Source organism: Alexandromys fortis, unplaced genomic scaffold, assembly GCF_014885135.2.
Source record: "Alexandromys fortis isolate MF-2015 unplaced genomic scaffold, M_Fortis_MF-2015_v1.1 scaffold_147, whole genome shotgun sequence".
In the NCBI taxonomy this organism is placed as follows: domain Eukaryota; kingdom Metazoa; phylum Chordata; class Mammalia; order Rodentia; family Cricetidae; genus Alexandromys; species Alexandromys fortis.
The window spans coordinates 3,178,362-3,195,893 of NW_026068029.1; positions in this window are offsets into that span (position 1 = coordinate 3,178,362).

Genomic DNA, 17,532 nt, shown 5'->3' on the forward strand with positions numbered 1-17,532 from the left:
CTAACTGCATACAAAATAAATAAATATTTAAAAAAAATAAAAAGTAATTTACACTTAAAATAAGATGAGGTGAAATTCCCCCCTTTTTATATGTTTCTGGAGCTATTACAAAACTGTATTTACTAAATAGTTGATAAAAATATTCTTCTGGAAAGCCAGACTGGGTGGTGGTGGGACACACCTGTTAATCCCAGCACTAGGGAGGCAGAGGCAAGCGAATCTCTTGAGTTCAACGCCAGCCTGGTCTACACAGTGAGTTCTAGGACAGCCAGGGTTGTTACACAGAGAAACCCTGTCTCGGAAAAAAATTCCTCTGGATTGTATGAGGGAGATAGCCATGAAGCATGCATGCTTAGTCGGACTTTCTTATTTCAGAGTCTGGACTCTTGTTTTGGTCTCGGTTGTTTTCCTGCAGGGAGATCTTTAGTTTCGTGGTTTAATTTGTCCTTTTCTTTCCTCTTCCCTTTTGTTTGAATTTTTTTTTTTTTTTGTTTAATAAAGCATTACCGTCTCCCTAACCCCTATTCTTTGAGGCCTATTTTAGCTTTAGGCGGACCTTAACTGAAGCCCTGTGGAACAATACTTGGGTACTTTGTCTCAGCTGCCGCCCGCCTTCCTAGGCCCCCGCCACCTAAAGCTCGCCTTCAGAGAGCCCGCCATTTTAGGCCCTGTCCCCTAAAGCCCGCCTTCTGAGAGCCCGCTTTTCTGGCCCCACCCCCTAAAGCCCGCCTTCTGAGAGCCCGCTTTTCTGGCCCCACCCCCTAAAGCCCGCCTTCTGAGAGCCCGCCTTCCTAGGCCCTGCCCCCTAAAGCCTGCCTTCCTAGGCCTAGCTCTTCACAGCTCTTGCACATGCATCCTTGGATATACAAACAGTAAAAAAACATGCTGTTTATCACGATGCTGTTAAAACATTGTGATCTTTAATAGGTAGGTTTATAGGCTGGTGAAATGGCTGAGCCCTTAAAATCACATTCGCTTCTAGATAACCTGAGTTCAGTTCCCAGCAGCTTGCAAGCGCTTATAGCTTCAGGGGATCCTATATATCTGGCTTCCACAAGTTCACACACATACACACAACAATTTAAAGACTTGGGGGGTTGAGACGGATTCTCATTGTAACAGTCCTGGCTGTCCTAGAATTCTCTGTAAACTAGGCTGGCCTTGAACTCACAGAGTTCTACCTGCCTCTGCCTCCCAAGTGCTGGGATTAAAGGCGTGCGCCACCATTGCCCCACTAATTAAAATATTTTTAATGATGAGTTTATAATATTTTCTTTTGTACCAAATCTAAGACATCAAATCAATGATACTGCTATAATTTGGTATTTTTCCATATTTGCTAACTATATTTAATAAATAATTTTATACTGAGGTGTTGAGACAGTTTGGGGGATAAAGGCATTTGCTGCCAAGTCTCATGACATGAGTTCAGTCACCAGGCCTCACATGGGAGAAGGCAAAACCGTCAACAAATTGTACTTTGACTCCCATGTGAAGGTATAGTGTAGCACACATGAGCAAGCACATGCACTAATATAACAACTAAAATAATATAATTTAAAATTTTTAAATTGATACGTTTTAAAAAATCTTTAAAATTTCTGTGTGTGTGTCTGTGTGTGTGTGCGCGCGCGCGTGCTTGCGGGCACATGTATGTGTGTATGGTATATGCAATGTATATATAGATGCACTGACCCAAGCATGCACTTGCGGAGGCCAAGAATGATGTCCACACCTTCCCTCCATCCCCCAAAATTTGGGGAGACAGTATTTCTCACAGAACCTAGAGCTCATGGCCAGTGAGCCCCCAGGATCTGCTGTCTTCACTCCAGCTGCTGAAATTACAGATAGGTACCTCTGTGCTCCACCCTTATGCTGATTCTAGGGATCTCGGTTCAAATTCCTATGCTTGCACAGCATGTGTTTTACCTACTGAACCATTTCCCCAGTCCTAAGAATTTTGCTTTCTAATTTCACCCTGACTTTCATTTGTATATGTTTGGGGTTATCAAAGAACATGGATATGTTTAAATTAAGGGTGTGTATATTTATTCTATAAAGATGGCATACTTAGAAGGTGTTTGTTGTATTTTTATTAAACCATAATCTCATACAGCCTTCAGAATTATAGCATGTACACTTCAGATTTTAGTATCTGAAATGAAGGCAGACTTAGTAAGCATCTATCTGCTTAACAGTTAATAGAACCCTCTGCCTCACAACCCTGTTCTGTTTATAGTCTTATCAGAATGCCATGTGTTACAAAGTCCAGCAAACTGTTATTCTTGCTACTGTTGAACTTATTACTTTTATTCTCTCTCTTTTCAGGTATATGGCATAATTTTGTCCTTGCTCTCCTTGGTATTTTAGCTCTTCTTCTACTCCCAGTAATTCTCTTACCATTTTACTACACTGGAGTTGGGGTACTTATCACTGAAGTTGCAGAGGTAAATAATGGATCGCCTAGGGTGTCCTCTCACCAGATGCTCTGTTGTAATTCTTAAAATCCCTTCAAATGCAAACATAGTGTTGGAAAATAAATTGGATTTTTTTTTAATGTCATGAAAATTGTTTTTCGTTCTGAGCTAAAGAGGTAATATCAAGATTTTGTATGTGATTTATTGATAAAAATGCTTTGTTTATCTTTATTATTTTTATATTTCTGCTTTTTCAATACCACTAAGAAGAATAATTAAACCTAGGTTACCCAGCCAAAACATTTTGTAGGAGTGTTTTAAATTGTTTTTACTGAGCTTTATATTTTGCTCCTCTCCCCTCCTTTTCTCCCCTCCCCTTCTCATTTTGTAGGAGTTTTAAGTTAACTGCTAATTCTGTCTTTTAGTAGCTACTGTGATGCTGTCAAGACTTTATCTTTTCAAGACGAAAATTGCCTTTGTCTGTATATTTGGGGATGTGATTACATAAAGACTTATCCTGTGGTTTTGTTCACTAAGGATATAAGAGTTTCTCTTGAATTTATAAAAATTTTATTTATGTTTATATATGCTACACATACGTGAGTACCAGTAAAAGCCTTTTAGAAGATGGTGTTTGATTCCCTGCTTCTGGAGTTAGAGGTGGCTGTAAGCTACCTGATGTAGATGCTGGGGACTGAACTCAGGTCCTCTGAAAGAGCAACAGTACCTACAAAGTCTAGAAGAGTGTCTTGGATCCCCTGGAGCTGGAGTTAGACCCTTACATGGGTACTGGGAACCGAACTCAGGTCCTTTGGAAGAACAGCTTAACTGCTGAGCCATCTCTCTTGAATTTTAATTAGCTGGTATTTTGTATATGTTTATAATCTGTGTTCAAGTGAGTATGCGCATGTGTGTGTGTGTGTGTGTGTGTGTGTGTTGATGCATATGGAAGCCAAAGGTTGACATCAGGTGTTTTCCTTAATGCTCTCCCCCTAATATGTATTTATTTATTGAGATAGGATCTCACTATATAGCCCTAGATGTCCTAAAACTCACTGTGTAGAGTGGGCTGGCCTTGAATTCATAGAGATCCTCCTGCCTCTGCCTCCTCAGTGTTGGGATTAAGGCTATACACCACCACACCGTTACCCCCTACACTTATCTGTTAAATTTTATTATTTTATATGTATGGGAGTTTGCCTACACAATACACACACATATGATTGTGTATATGTATACATACACACACGTACACACACACACACACACACACACGCCTAGTTCCCATGGAAGGCAGAAAAGAGTTTTGGATGCCCTGGAATTAGAGTTACCAGTAATTGTGAGCCACTTTTTGGGTGCTTGGAGTCAAACCCTGGGTTTCCTGGAAGAATAGCCAGTGCTTCCACCACTAAGCCATCTCTCTAGCTCTCCTCCTTAATTTTTGAGACAGGGTTTCTCACTGAGCCTGGAATTTAACTGTGCTAGCTGGCCGGCAAGCCAGAGGGAACTTACTGTCTCTGCTTCCTCAGGCTTAAGCCACTATATTTGTGTGTGTGTGTGTGTGGCGGGGGGGGGGGGGGGGGGGGGGGGGGGGGCCCGGCCCCGGCCGGGGGGGGGGGGGGGGGGGGGGGGGGGGGGGGGGGTTTGCTGGGGCTCCAGACTCAGGCCTTCACATTTGCACAGCAAGCACTTACCAACAGCTGCCTCCCCAGCTTCTGTTCTGTTCATTATAGGTTTTGTTGTTGTTTATCCCCAGAAGGTGTGCACAGATTTATTTTTCTTTTTTAAAATTTCTTGAATTTGAGACCGAGTCTGACTGTGTAGCCCTGGCAACCTCAGACTCTGTTTCCCCAGTGTGCCGCCACACCCAGTTTATTTATTTGTTTTTAGAATTACATAATTTGTTTATTAAGTACACATTTATTCTGTTTTGCCTCTTTTTAATTTAAAAATAGTATTCTCTGACAAGTTCATATAATGTATTTGGGTCATATTCACTCCTCCCCTTACCTCTTCTCACATCTACCCCCACCTCTCTGTCATCCCCCACAACTTCATGTCTCCTTCCCCCCACTTTAATTTGCTAACCCATGGGCTTCAGTTTGTACTGTCCTTCTCTAGCCTTCTGGATGTGGGGCCATACATTGGAGAGTGATTCGTTGTGTCTTGGCTTTTTTTATTTTTTTTTACATTAAAAAGTTTGTTTTATTTTAACTTTTAAATTTCATTTTATGTGCATGGGTAGGTGCTTTACCAGTGTGTCTGTGTACTGCTTGGATACCCACTACCCATGGAGGCCAGAAGAGTGCATTGGATCCCCTGGAACTTGGGCTTAATGACTGTCATGAGCCACTCTGTGGGTGCTGGCAATGGAAACTGGATCCTCTAGAAGAGCAGCCAGTACTCTTAACCACTGAGCCATTTCTCCAGCTGCTCACTCTTTTTGATTTTCACCTTTTTGTGCTGCTGGTAATCAAACTTAGGTCCTGATACACACTAAGCCTGTATTGTGTACCTTACTTCTTTGTTTGTTTGTTTTTTTTTTTAAATTTTTCAAGACACAGTTTCTCTGTGTATCTCTGGCTGTCCGGAACTCACTCTAGACCACCAGGCTGACCTCGAACTCACAAAGATCCATTTGCTTCTGCCTCCCTGAGTGCTGGGATTAAAGTATTTTAATCTTAATCATCAATAAATAGGGGTTTTAAGTTGTGAAAACTTTATAATATTGGTGAACTGGTGAATGCAATTAAAATTGTTTGACTATAAATTTTGGATTTAGAGATGGATTGTTTTATGCCATTATTCAAAATGATTCTAATTTGAGGAAAGCTCTGAGCTGAATGGAAAGGAATGGGAGAGTGGAGAGGGTTGTTAGAGGGAGTTGGGAGAGCAGTGAATAGGCTCAAAATACATTGTATGAAATTCTCAAAGAACTAATAAAAATGTTAAAAAGTATTCTATTTTTAATTAGTGCAGTGTCTATTACCGTGGCTAGTTTTGATTGATTATAGCTTGCTATTATACATTGTCTGATTTGATTTTCCTTCTTTCCAAGGATTCACCTGCCATTGGACCCAGAGGCCTTTTTGTGGGAGACCTTGTCACTCATCTTCAAGATTGCCCTGTTACTAACGTGCAAGATTGGAATGAATGTTTAGATACCATTGCATATGAGCCCCAAATTGGTTACTGTATAAGTGCATCAACATTACAACAATTGAGCTTCCCAGTTAGAGGTGTGTGCATTCTCTCAATATAACATAATGTTTCAAGTACCAGTCCGTTCCATTACTAACCCTGAGACCGTATCTATTGATTTATTTTTTCCAATTGTTTTAAATCAAGTTATTAAAATAAATAGGCTCAAGCTAATAGATATTCTTCTTGGTATATTGGGTATTTGTTTCCTGTATTATATACTATTGAACCTATAATTTCTTTTATAATATTATATTTGGCTTCTAGAACTCAAAACACTATTGTTCGGGCTGGAACAAGTGATAGAAGATTTATTTTTGTTTTTTGTTTTTTTTGGGGTTTTTTTTTGGTTTTTTGAGACAGGGTTTCTCTGTAGCCTGTCCATGAACTAGCTCTTGTAGAACAGGCTGGCCTCCAACTCAAAGAGATCCACCTGCCTCTGCTGGGATTAAAGGTAGCTATTTATTTATTATGTATACAGTGTTCTGCCTGCATGTATGACTACAGGCCTAAAGAGGGCATCAGATCTCATTACAGATGGTTGTGAGCCACCATGTGGTTGCTGGGAATTGAACTCAGGACCTCTGGAAGAGCAGCCAGTGCTCTTAACCTCTGTGCCATCTCTCTAGCCCCAATAGAAGATTTGTATAACGTGTGCAATGACCTGAGTTCTATCTCTAGTACCACAGGAAAAAGTAATTGTAATAATGTGTAAAATCAGCTGGATGTGGTGGTGAGTGCCGGCACACGGGAGGCAGAGGCAGGTGGATCTCAAAGAAAAGAAAAGAATCCCTTTTTTTTCTTACTAAAATATAACTAAACAAAAGCAGTTATAGAAGTCATGTGTGGGTGCTAACATGTCCAAACCTATCTGGGGTAGTGTTTTTCAGTGTGTTTTGTATAGCAGAAGTCCAGGGAAGTTGTCTTGACTTCCAAAAAGAGCTGGTTTTGTTGGCCTGTGCAACAGGTGGGAAGGCGGAAGCAAGTTTCTTCCGGGAACCTACTAAACTTAGTTAACTGGGAAAAGGTCACCTCCCAAATTCTTTCCAGATTTAATTTTTCATATATTCATGAGCCTTTTAGTATTAAAATTTTTCTTTATTTCTAGATTTATTTATTGTGTGCATGTTTGAGGGGGTTACAATTGTATGGAAGTCAGAGAACAACTTTATGAAGTTGTTTCTCCCCTTCCACCTTTCTGTGGGTTCTAGAGATGGAACTCGGGTCATCAGGCTTACATAGTTGAGTGACAAACACTTTTTCTCACTAAGCTATTTTATCAGCCCCTTCCCTATTTTTTAATACTTGGGTTTTTCTTTTTTAACATTCTAGTGTTATTATGCCTTCTAAGTCTCTTCAGTTTATCACAAAACTCCTTGTTTTTGAAAGGCCATGTGTTTATTGAAACTGAGTCACTTGTTTTCTCAAATTTTACAGTCTGGTCTTTTTCAAATTTAGAGGCTTGATTCAGGATTCTTTCCTCTCCCTCTCCTCCCTTTTCCCTGTCTGCCAGTGTCTGTCTCCAGCTCTCCTTCCTTCCCTCCCTTTAAAGTATTTCATAGGTAATACTTGGTACTTTTATTTGATATTGGTAGATGTCCAGATGTCTGGTATTCTCTTGTTCACTAATATTAAGAATTTTTTTAGTGACCAATCTGATTCTTTAAGGTTGAAACATTTGTTCCAGTCCCTTACTCCCCACAGTCCCTTTTCCAAGCAGGCTGGCCTTGAACTCACAGAGATCTGCCTGCCTCTGCCTCCTGAGTCTTTTGTGTCTTTAAAAAGCAGAATTTTAAACAAATATACTTCTATGTAAATAGATTCTAATAAGGACTGTGTTTCTTTTTAGCATACAAACGACTAGATGGTTCTACTGAATGCTGTAACAATCACAGCCTCACAGATGTGTGTTTTTCCTACAGAAATAACTTTAATAAGCGTTTGGTAAGTTGTCCCGAAGGCAGTTCTGCTTGTCTGATATAATTACTAAAATAAATAGATAAAGCTAAAACAAAAGTTATAAAGCTTTCTCTTTTTATTCTATTTACTTTGTGTCGTTTAATTAAGACCTCTGTGTTTCAGATATCACATTTTATCTGAGAATCTAAAAATCTATATTGGTATGATATCCATATAGCAAAAATGGAATATTGAAATTTAATTTATAGTAGTTGTACAATGATAGCATTCCTTTTATATGAAAGCAATTTCTAACCTGCTGGGTGACAAGAAAAACATGAAGGAATGCAACCTAGATTTTTCTTGTTAATAAATAATTTCTAATATTGATTAATATTGTATTTTTAGCATACATGTCTTCCTGCCCGGAAAGCCGTTGAAGCTACTCAAGTTTGTAGAAGCAATAAAGATTGCAAAACCAGCTCCAGTTCAAGCTTCTGTATAGTACCATCTTTGGAAACTCACACTCGATTAATAAAAGTGAAACACCCACCTCAAATTGATATGCTGTATGTAGGACACCCACTGCATCTTCATTACACAGGTGGGTATTATTGGAATAGACTCTTAAATCATCCTTAAGATCATATATATTCTCAGTTGCAAAAACTCGATATAAATCCTTGTGTTGATTCCATTTATTATAAATTTGATCACTTATCTATCAAAATTTTATTAACTTGTTCTTAAGCATTAAGTGGAGTTAAAATAGAAGAAAAAAGAATTAACCTATAGAGAATGACACTCTTTGCTTCCTGATGATTTTTGCCCAAGTCAGATAGATAATCTCTGATGTTTTCTGAGTTCATAAAATGTACCCAAATTCTCCAAAATGGTGGCAAGAGCTGCATGCTCTTGAGATTACCAAAATACATAAAAGTGCATGACACATAAATGCTTTTGTCTTTTGAGGCAAGGTCTCATGTAGCCAAGACTGGCCTCAAACTCCCTATGGAACTGAGGACAAAGTTTACCTCCTGATCTTCGTGTTTTTCATTTCCTGAGTGCTGGGGTTATAGTGGGTATACCACCACATCCTGTTTTATGTGGCCCTGGGCATAAAACTCAGGACTTCATACATGCTAGGCACCTATGCTTTATCCCCCATCCAACATGAACATCCCTTGTAGAAGGAGCTGCGGGAAGGCCTGCTTTTCGTCCTGCCCAGCTCCTGCACAGCTAGCTTAGCCCCGGAAATAACAACACACAAACTGTATTCATTTAAACACTGCCTGGCCCATTATATCTAGCCTCTTTTTGGCTAACTCCCATATCTTGCTTAACCCATTTCTTTTTTTTTTTTACTTTCTTTTTTTTTTTTCTTTTTTTTTTCTTTTTTGGTTTTTCGAGACAGGGTTTCTCTGTGGCTTTGGAGCCTGTCCTGGAACTAGCTCTGTAGACCAGGCTGGTCTCGAACTCACAGAGATTCGCCTGCCTCTGCCTCCCGAGTGCTGGGATTAAAGGCGTGCGCCACCACCGCCCTGCCGCTTAACCCATTTCTAATAATCTGTGTAGCACCACGAGGTGTGTCTTACCAGGAAAGATTCAGCATGTCTGACCTGGTGGCTGGCTCCATCGCATCTGACCTCACTTTCCTTCTTCCCAGCATTCTGTTCTGTCTATGTTCTGACCTATGTCCCACCTATGTTCTGACCTATCAGGCCAAGGAGTTTCTTTATTAACTAACCAATGAAAGCAACAGATAGACATATGACCTTCCCACATCAATCCCTTGCCCTTGACAACCACTAATATACTTTGTTTCTATAAATGTGCCTGTTCTATACATTTCATATAAATTGAATATTTTACAGCTGGCTTATTTCATGTAGCATAGTGTTCTCAAGGTTCATCCTTGATTGACCATATTTCCTTTATCCATTTATCAGTAGATGAATATTTGCATTTTATGCTATTCTTTAAAAGGTTTTTTTATGTTCATTGTTTTTACTTTTAGTCAGAGACTTACTGTGTAGTAGCCTTGGCTGGCCTGGAACTTGCTACATACACCAGGCACACCTTAAACTCATAGAGATATGCCTGCCACTGCCTCCTAAATGCTGGGAGTAAAGGCAGGCACCATCATGCACAATACTGCTTCATAGTTTGTGTTCTTTTTATTTTTCAAGAGAGGGTTTCTCTCTATAGCCGTAGGTATCCTGGAACTCACTTTGTAGACCAGTCTGACCTCAGACTCAGAGATCTGCCTGCCTCTGCCTCCTGAGTTCTGGGACTGAAGGTGCCGCCACCCCATGTAGCTTGCCTTAAAGTTGTATATAGTAGGAGACAACCTGTATGGGTTTTCTTGTTTACTGGTTTGATGTTAAGTGACTTCAGGCAGCTATTCTCAATAAATGAAGAAATGGTTCTTCTAGTTGGGGTTAATTTTGAAATGTGGATTGTGAGTTTTGCCTAATGACTGGATACATTTTAGACCAAAGCAGGGTTATGGAATCTACAACATACAGGAACTTTAAAGATCCCCTCACGTTAATTTTTATGTTAGCAATAAAAAAGCAATTATTTTAAATAGCATAATAGTTGGAATAAGTGTAATTTTTAGAATACTCCTCTCTGAAAGGATAAGAATGCTTTTGATATAACTTACATTTTCAAGTCACACTCTATATTTGGTAGTCATAATTGGTATGTAGTCTGCTTTATCTTAGCTGTAACCTCAAAACATAAGTATCCATTAGGAAATGAGCTTTTTAATTCCACTATATTTAGTAGATGTTTATTAGCTGATTTCTCTTCCTCCTTCCCTCCTTTTTTTCCTTTCTTTTTTTATTTGTTTGTTTTGTTCTGAGACAGGATCTTACTGTATATCCCTGGCTGGCCTGGAACTTGCTTTATAGACCAGGCTGGACTCACAAAGATCCTCCTGCCTCTACTTCCCAAGTAATGGAATTGAATGCCTGGCCCTGATTCCTTATATATGAGGTATATAGCTTGCTTGCACATGTGTAGGAAAGTTTTGCTCATCCATGTTAATAGACTAGTGCAGGTTGACCATATGGTAAATTTATAGTGTTGTTGCTTATCTGATATGGATAATATTTATTATTCCTTTTTTCATTTTTAGTGAGCATCACAAGTTTTATCCCACGTTTCAACTTTCTAAGCATAGATCTACCAGTGATTGTGGAGACATTTGTCAAGTATCCTTTCGGGTTTGAAAAGTACATTAAAAGTGTGTTATTTGTAGCTTCATCGTTTTTACCTTGAATAAAGCATTACAAATATAGGCCTTATTATTTAATTGCTTACAGCCAAAAAATAAAAAAAAAAAAAGAGAGAGACTTTAAAGATGAAAGAAATTAGCCAGGCAGTGGTGCGCACGCCTTTAATCTCAGCACTCAAGAGACAGAGGCAGGAGGATCTCTGTGAGTTTGAGGCCAGTCTGGTCTACAAGAGCAAGTTCTAGGATAGGTACCAAGGCTACACAGAGAAACCTTGTCTTGAAAAACAAACAAACAAACAAAACTGAAAGAGATTAGGTTTTACTGTTTAGCATGTGAGGGGAAAGTCAGGGGAGAAAACTCATCGGGTATGGAGAAAGGTTACCATGTTCATGCAGTGTCCATGGAGGCCAGAGGAGGGCATGAGAAACGAGTTGAATATGGTTGTGAACTGCCTTGTGGGTACTGGGAATTGAACCCATGTCCTATGCAAGAGCAACTACTGCACTGCTGCGCCATGTCTCTAGCCCCACAAAAGCATATATTTTTACAGAAAACATAATGGGAATGTGTAACGATGCCTATAAGAAGGTGCAGAAAGGTGCAGCTTGAGGGTTAATTTACAAGAAGTTTGTAAAGGATGAGGCTTTAGTTACTTGTGAGATGAGGTGATGAATTCTCCCCAACTTGAACTTTTTTTTTTTTTTTTTTTTTTTTTGAGACATGGTCCTACAGTGTAGCCCTGACCTGACTTGCTCTTTAGACCAACCTGGCCTCCACCTCACAAAGATCCACCTGCCTCAGCCTCTACCTCCTGAGTGCTGGGATTAAAGGCATATAGCAACACCATCCTGCCAGACTTGAGTTTATTAATAAATTCCAGATAGTGGTAGCACATGCCTTTAATCCATCAGCACTCGGGAGGCAGAAGCAGGTGGATCTCTGTGAATTTGTTGCGAGCCTGGTCTACAGAGCGAGTTCCAGGACATCCAGAGCTGTTACGTAGAGAAACCCTGTCTAGGGAAAAAAAAAAGTAGTTTTGAGGGCTGGAGAGATAGCTCAGCAGTTAAGAGCACTGATTGCTATCCCAGAAGACTCAGGTTCTATTTTGAGCACCCACATAGTAGTTCACAACGATAACTCCAATCCCAGGGGATCCACACACCTGTTCTGACCCCATGGCCATCATTATGCATGTGCATACATACATTTACACAAATACACATATATACACATAAAATAAATTTTTTAAGTAATTTGGGGACTGGTGTGTTGGTGCATACTTGTAATCCTAACACTTAGGAGGCTGAGACAAGAACATGACCAGTCTGTGCAGCAAGACCCAGTCTCAAGATTAGAAAAAGTAAGAATGTGAAGGCTGGCATTATAGTTCAGTAGTAGAACGTTGCCTAGTGTTCACTAAGCCCTAAGATTATTGGCAGTTTTTCCCTTTATTCCTTAGTGCTACATTTCTTTCCCTTTGTTGTAACATTAAAGGATTATAAAAGTTTAATCTTCTTAGGAATCCATTTTAGATTTGTTAGTTTGCCTTTATTTTTCTATTCCAAGTTTTTGAACTTCAAAGTAGTATTAACTTATTTGTCTTAAAGGCTAGAGCTATAGAAAAGAGTATTACACTTACAGTAGAGAAGTCTACTGTAATCTCATCTCCCTGTCCATTGTCTTCTGACTTCTCAAAAGATGGTTTCCATTTGGACTTGGCAGCTAGCTCCTTAACTCATCTTTACCCAGGTATCTGATTTCTCTTTCTGGAGCTCTGGCTATTGTTAACGCAGTGCCCTGCTTTGCCTTAGATGGTCAATGGATTTTAAACTCTTTCCTGGATGCTACCCTTACCTCAGTGATTGGAGACAATGACGTTAAGGATCTCATAGGATTTTTCATCTTGCTTGGTGGCAGTGTACTTTTAGCTGCCAACGTGACACTGGGACTCTGGATGGTTACAGCACGGTAATATTTGCTCTCGTCCAACGGAATTTCTGAAGTACAGCTAAGTGGGAATATCTGTTGCCATTGAAATTCTTACTGGGTATGAAATGTAAAGTGTTTCCTCAAAACATCTTGACCAACACCTCTGAGCTCCAATATCTAGAGAATCCAAACTCTGTAGTAAAAGAGGAGTGGAAGAAATGAAAAAGCGTAATTCCTGGCTACATTCTAGTTTTAAAGATTGAATGTGCAAATTTTGAATGTTTGTGGAACAATTTGTAAACAAGTGAAAGTTCATTCATGTGATACCATTTTGTGTGACTATATAGCATTTTGGAATAGTAAAAGGGAAAGCAGAACCTGGTGGTAAAATTGTATATGTGTGTGGTACCAGAGTTTGAAATAGGGCCTCACTTATGCTACTTATGCTAAGCAAGCTTTCTACCACTAAGTTGTATTTCCTGCCCCAGGAAAAATTTATTGAAAAGTGCCATTAAAGTGATGTAGGGGTGCACACCTATAATCCCAGCACTTGCCTTTATGTGTTTGGGAAGCTAGGCAAAAAGGATCATGAATTCAAGGTCATCCATCTTTAGCTACATAGTGGGTTCCAGGTCAGCATTGGCAATATAGCAAGAGCCTGCCTCAAACACACACACAGGCACACACACAGGCACACACACACACTTATCATTAAAGATTTAGGGACGGGCTCAGCGGTTAAGAGCATTGCCTGCTCTTCCAAAGGTCCTGAGTTCAGTTCCCTGCAACCACATGGTGGCTCACAACCATCTGTAATGAGGTCTGGTGCCCTCTTCTGGCCTTCAGGCATACACGCAGAAAGAATATTGTATACAGAATAAATAAAATATTAAAAAGTATGAATTTTTAAAAAAAGATTTAGGGACACTAGATTTTGGTTAAATGGAAGACGGAGCAAGTGTTCTTGGTTTTATTGTGCTTGTCTTTGTCTTGTTTGTAAAGTATTTTAAAGTTTAATGGTGTATTATTCTATACTCTGAATACCAAGGTCTGATTATAATTAAACCAGTAAAATTCTATGAAAGTATCTGCTAACATGGAAGCAAAAACTCTGTACAAGTGATAGCAAGTAAATGGACAAAGTCAAAAGTAGCTAAGGCCTGTGATGAGATAAGATAGTTTTGTGGCACAAGTATTGCCTTTTTCATTTCTCCACGCTTGTTCTATAAAGTATGCTGCAGGAAGAATCTCCCACAGCAGCATTTGAGCTCAGGCAGTTAGACATGAATTTGAGATCTAAGCTGAGGCCTCTAACAGATCACAACAGAGCAGACATTGCAGCAAGTCTAGTATCCACTTTATAGAGTTTTACAGCTTGGAACTCTTCTGGGGTAGGCCTTTTCCTTTCTGCTGCAATAACATTCACCCCTGAGGCATACTCTGTCCTCACCAGCGTCTAGTATGTTTCTCTCTGTTGGGGGATTAAACACCCGCTCTTTGTTTCTGTCTCCCCCAAGCTACCTCTGTGAGTACACAAAGACTTTGTGGGATAGTGAGAATGACTGCACAAATACTGATTTTCCAGAGTCTAGTAACACACTCTTGAGCCCTGAAGAACCTCAGTCGGTCTTGTGGGTAGCAATGGAACCCTGGGGAATTCAGAGTCAGCTGGCCAGTGTGAAACTGTTAGTCTTAGGGATATATGCACATATTTTTTTTCTTTCATGAAAAATATACATTGGATGAAACACACACACATTAGAAGTAATGAAAGGCAATGCTCCATTCACTAATAGCAAGATATATATATACCTCCTTCCTGAAGTAAGGTACTTCATGTGGTTACCTTTTTCAGAACATTAGTTATCTTAAGCGCCTAAGACTTTTAAATTAATTTTTAGAAATCTTTTACATGTTATTACAAATTTGTCTTCCTTATTTAATAGAAATCATACACTGAATATCATTTTGAGATATTATTAATGTTAGACTGTTCATTGCTAACAATACTAAAGGCATATGCATTTACTAATTTTTAGTTTTTATCCCAGAAAATATGGTATTTATTGTCGTCTAAGGTCACTCAGGACCAAAATATATTTGCATACTAAAAATGTACAGACCTTTTCAGGTAAAATAGACAATGTCATGAAATACTCATATAAGTAACGTGATCACATGTATTAAATAGTTTACTAATGAAATGTATGTGTTTATATCATTTTTTTTAATATTGAGGAAAACAATTACTGTTTACTGTGGTACTTATAGAACCGAGCTTAGCCTCACACATGCTAGCAACCATTCTGCCACTAGATTACCCTATAGGCCATGAAAATATTTTAATAAGAGGAAATTCTATCCACTAACTTCATTTTCTAAGTGAAAACAACGGCAACAACAAAACAAAACCTCATTTCATATTCGCTGCTGAACATCTCTGTCAGCTACCTGTAGGGTCAGGGTGTGGGACCTTCTCTCCTCCTGGAAGTCCAGCAGATTTGTATACAAATTGCTTCATTGATTAAGAAAGGAGATGTTACATATTGTCTCTTCAGCTTCACTATGGACTGTTCTACTTTTAGGACTGTGTCATTCATACTCAGCTTTGTCTTCCAACAGTGCATGAGATATCAGAAGTGCTTAATTTGCTTGAATGGTGATTGGTGTATATTTATGGATAGAAAAGCATGCTTCTATTTAAGTAAGCTGTAAAAAAATGTTGAATATTTACTGTGCATATATGTTAACATAACAAAATTTGAAGGTCTTTATGTCCCTGATGTATTATCATTTTTCTGGGTAAAAATCCATTTTAGTTTCTTTAGAGCAATTAGAAAAATGAATTATATTGGGAAAGGATTTATGGTGGTGGTTTTGATGAAGTATCTTTGTGTTGTCACTGTGTTCAATGGTAAGACTTTCTTCTCAGTCTTCCTATTCTGTATTGTTTACATTTTAAGGTTTTTATTTTAATCAGATGTAATTATAAAGAATGTATATATTATTTTCAGCATCTCAGTTTGAAGAGACATACAGCTAAACTTGACTTTTTGATAATCAATTCTTAGTCATTGTGTTAACAACAAATTGTAAACGTATGCTTCATAGTGATGCGACTCTCTGGCATCATTGTGTCCTTGGTATTTATTGAGCATCCACATACTAGTGGCACACAGAGATTTTTTCAATAACTTCTGAGTGAGCTGTAATTCATTTTTAGGCTTTAACTTGATGGTATAATAATTGTCAGAATTTGATGTTTAGCAATAAAAGAACACATGTAAACCAGCATTTTACATTTATCATCTGTCTTGTATTTTTTTTAATACTTGATCTTAGCCAAAAGGAGAAGAAGCCATTTACACTTTTTGGTGTACTTTTTTCTATAGAAATGTTCCCCCTTATGTAAAGTACGATCTTGGTTGTTATTAAATTCTTGATTCTAAAAGTGGCCTTCCATTTCAATTTATATAATTTGTATACGGCAGTTACTATAGTCCTCAGAAAGAAATCTTTTAAGTAAGGTGCCCATGTTTATAAGTTTGGAAATGTTTGCTTTAAGAAAAAAGGACAGCAACATTTCATTACTGGTGTGTGTGTGTGTGTGTGTGTGTGTGTGTGTCTGTCTGTCTGTCTGTCTGTCTGTCTGGTATGCACTAATATTATTATATTAATATATTTACAGTATATTATTGCAAAACTGTGCATGTGGAGGGAGGCTGCATGTGAATGTAGAGAAAGACATTGGATGTCCTTCTGTATGACTCTTCACCTTATACCATGGAGACAAAGTGTCTAAAACTGGAGTTAGGCTTGCAGCCAGCAAGCCCCAGAGATTCTCCTGTCTGCACCCCCAAGGGTCCTTGAGTAACAGTAGTGCATGGCCACACCCAACTTTTAGCATGGGAGTCAGAGTCTGATCTCAGACGGATCCTTTTGCTTGCAGAGAAAGTGCTCTAACCTACAGAGCCGTCCCTCCTGCCCATTGTTAGTGTTTGACAGAATTCTTCTCCAAGTTTTTATGTGCTTTCAATTCTTCTTTTGGTGTTTTGCTAGTAGTGGCATTCCCCCCCCCCCCCCCCCCCCCCCCCGCCATCTCAGCACTTGGAAAGGAGTATCAGGACTAAGCTTGAGCCACCTGAGAACCCATCTGAAAAAAGAAGGGTGGGGAAGAAAGCAAAGAAAGAAAAAAAAAACATTTCAACTAAAGTATGTAGTTATAGTCAGCATACTGTTTTTTATCATATAGGATTCATTTTATTTGTGGGCTAGGGGACCTGGGGATCCAACCCAAGGCCATCATGCATATTTAAGCAAGTATTCTGGTCCTGAGCTCCATCTCTCAACTACCTGGACTCACATTTTTACAGAGGGCTTACAGCTTTGCCTGGAATCCACAGAGATCTGCCTGCCTCAGCCTACCATGTGCTGGGATTAAAGGTATGTAGCCCCACGTCCAGCAAGTCTACTTACTATCTTTTCTAGGTTCCCCACTTTCAGACCATACTTACAGCATTCCTTTCTTACCTTTCAACCACTTCATTTAATAAATGTAATGGGTTGTAATGTTTCTTTTTAGGTTTTACATATCAGCAGACAGCTACAATGCAGATAACACTGCAATTTACAGAATGTGTACTTCTCCAGTACAGGCCACCCCCTTTCCATTATGGAAATATATAGCAAAAAGGTTAGTAATCAGAAGTGTGTCTGAAAACTGTAGAATTGAAGGAAAATTGAATAATGCAATTTAGGGTACAAATTACATTATTTTGAAATGGGGAAATGTTTTTATACTGAAAATAGAAATACACGCTCATAAGAAATGGGTTAATGAA